This window comes from Octodon degus, unplaced genomic scaffold (genome assembly GCF_000260255.1).
Source record: "Octodon degus isolate 3935 unplaced genomic scaffold, OctDeg1.0 scaffold00001, whole genome shotgun sequence".
NCBI classification, from domain to species: Eukaryota; Metazoa; Chordata; class Mammalia; order Rodentia; family Octodontidae; genus Octodon; species Octodon degus.
The window spans coordinates 22,344,581-22,347,942 of NW_004524577.1; the positions used below are offsets into that span (position 1 = coordinate 22,344,581).

The 3,362-nt window shown below is 42.5% G+C and overlaps 1 pseudogene; it reads right to left on the reverse strand.

The window, feature by feature from the left end:
- Positions 1–403: 403 nt before the first annotated feature.
- LOC101593226 lies at positions 404–1,746 on the reverse strand (annotated as a pseudogene).
- Between the last annotated feature and the right edge of the window lie 1,616 nt (positions 1,747–3,362).

The following is a 3,362-nucleotide window of genomic DNA, read 5'->3' on the forward strand; positions in this document are numbered from 1 at the left end:
TATGTTCAGTTTCATTCAAATGACTTTGCCAGCTTTCAGTGAAATTCTTTATTTCCTGGATATCTGTGTGAATCCACTTCATGCATTCTAATTCTTAAGACAAACACTTGTGACAGTTGGCACAAGATGAGTTGTACACTAATAAAAAGTCTCCAGGCCTGCTATGCCAGCCCCTCCCCTGGGGCACACTGAGATGGCGATTGAGAATGGGCGCGGTGGCACACACCTGTAATCCAAGTTCTTGGGAGCCTGTAAACAGGTGGATCACTATGAGTTTGATCTAGTAGTGAGACCCTGAACACCCTGTAGACCCTTCCCTAAAAATACAAAAAATAAAAAATAAATAAAATAAAATAAAAACTTCTTCACTATTAATTATCTATTCAAAAAAATTATGAGTGAGTTATTTGTGGCACTTGTTGGTTTTGAAGGAAACCTATAAGATTTTGTCCCCCAGGCAGTAGCCATTCAGACTTGCTGTGGCCACTGAAGCTTCTTTGTAGTTTGACATGGTCACAAACCAAACCCTTTGCACTTGTTGGTGTTGAAATCTCAAATCACATCCACATTGGTAATAGTGCCAAAGGGGCCAAATATCTGCCAGACGATCTCCTAATCAGAGTCTTGCCTGAGGCTGTAGATGAAGATGCTCCAGCTTGAAGATGAGTTGCCTGGGACACTGACACAAGAAAGCTCACTCATGATTTACACCTGTACTGGTTGACACATTGTGTCAATTTGAAAAGTTTAGAAGTTTAATCACGTGACTCAGCAGAGAGCCAGGATTCTTAGTCTATAAACATCCTCATCTAGTATAAGAGGAGGGCATGGACATGGTGTAAATTCTATACCCTCAATCCCAAGCTTGTTTATAATATAAGGAGGGGAGAAAGCCTCGCTAGAAACCACAGCTGCTGCCCTTCCCTTTGCTCTTTGTTGTTTTCTGCCACCATGAACTGCTGCTCTCTGCCATGTGCCACTCTGCTTGGGAGCCAGCCGAGTATAGACTGAAACCTTCACAAACAGTGGGCTAAATAAACTTTTCCTTCCTTAATTTTGGGTATCGGGCATTTTGTCCCAGAAATGAGTGAAAAGTAACTGAGACAACACCCATGGGAGAGAACCTGAACCTCTGCACCTAGGGGTGCACAGAGCCTCTGAAGTGCCTCTCGGGTAAGTGGTACAGCTGTGAGAGGAGTGCCACATTTTTATTCTGGTCGGGATTGACTACAAATAGGGGGCTTATGACCACTGAAACTGGTAATTACTTTTCTGTTTCCAATTTTCAAACCAGATGAATGCAACTCCTCTGATTAAACCTGTGGTCTGATCCACAAGGACCCCAGAATTAATGATTTGCCCAAAACAAGAGAAAATGTCCTCTATGTCCTTCTGGGTCTTGGCCCTTGGAAGCCCAATGATGTACAAGTTGGCATCTTTGGTGGTCTCTGAGCCTGGGCATGCATGTGACACCTTAAGGATTTTTGGCTGGAGCCGTAGGCCATTCAGTGTGTGGATCACTTTCTCCACATCCTTTTCAGTCACGTGGTTCACAGCACCATAGCCCAACCTATGTCCTGCTGCTCTATACTGGATAAGCCTTGCTGCCTCAACTTTACCAATGCTGCTGAATAAACTCTGTGGCACCTCCTGGGTAATATTCTGAGGGAGATAGGTGACAATTAGATTCGTTCTCCCAGTATCATCCCTGCAGTCTTTGGCCATACGGTCTTCATAACCATTAGAAATTGTTTTTTTTTTGTTGTTGTTGTTGTTGTTGTTGTTGTTTTTTTGCAGGGCTGCTCCAGTGCAGGCAGGCAGGCAGCTGTGGTGTGGCACTAATGGCTCTCCTTGGCCTTGCTAGTGGTGATGGCAATAGTGGCAGCAGTGACAGTGGCCAGCTATAGCATTTTTATGCAGCTTAATAAACCTGTAGATCTCCCTCATCCTCTGGGCAGTCCCTACTTTCACATTGTTTAAGCCTTCCCGTATTGATGAGTATTTATGCTGCTTATGATTTTTTATTATAAAAACAGGGCAGTAGATATGTATTTATAAAAATCCTGCTACCATAAATTCTAAGGAATCAGATGCAATAGGACACCACCACAAATGCAACCACATCCTCTCCCACTGTAGTCACTGGAGTTCTCCGACACAAACAGCAGAAGCTAGTTGGCTAATTTGGAAAAAAGAATTAATTGGGAGGATTTGAGGCTGCTCACAGATTGGACAACATAGCTCGAAAACAGGCCTTTTGTATAAAGAGCATCAGAGGACCATTTCATGAGGGGTTTAAATGGGAAAACAAAAACATTTGAAAGCAGAGAATTTAGTTACACAACAGATGAGATAGATGAGAAACCCAATCTAAGGTCGTGACACAGCTCTGGAATTATAGCAGCAGTAAGCCATCTCCATTCTTGGGATGGAGACAAAGGAAGGGGGGAAGCGTTATTAGACCCTGGGGACCACAGTAACATGACAAAAGGTGAATCATGGCAGGCCACTCCGACAGCAGCTAAAACCATAGAGAAGATGCAGTTACTGCTGAAGATTGAGAGGAAGGAGGGTAGACATTTTGGCTTCTTCTTTCTCCCTATCTTCCAATTTCTTCCCAACTCAGCAGGAATTGGGCTGGCCAAGCAGTCTAGGAAAGCTAACAGCCCTCACAAAGATAGCAGCCAAGCGGAGAAAGGTGAGGAACAGATCAGAGGGTAAACAATCCCAGAACTGGCCCTCATTAGTTCTAATCTAAGTTTTGATATTAACTTACTGGGGAAATTTGAATAAGCCATTTCCCACTTTACACCTAACTTCCTTCATGTATAAGATGGGGATGCTGGATCAGAGTTTCTAATGTCTTTATGATTCCTGATTAGTCCTTTCTACATAGTAAGTTCCCAACTTACAAGCAAATTCTATTCTGGAAAAATAGACCATACACCAGCACACAGAGCACACTTAAGGAAATTCAAAGGGATTGAAATTGTTCCATGCATATTATCTGACCACAGTGTGATGAGATGGGAATTTATTATTATTATTAATTGTGTGTGTGTGTGTGTGTGTGTGTGTGTGTGTGTGTGTGTGGTGTGTGTCTAATACCGGGGATCAAACTCAGGACCTTGCACTTGCCAGGCAGGCACTTATGTTGCTGAGCCATATCCTCAGCCCAAAACTGAAAATTACTGACAAAAGAAACTGCAAATATTCCATAAACATATGGAAATTAAATAGCACCCTCCTGAACAATCAATGAGTCACAGATGAAATTAAAGAAGAAATTAAGCAATATTTATAGTCAAATAAAAATGCAGATACAACTTACTAGAAAAATTATAGCTGCCTGTCCCTCAGAC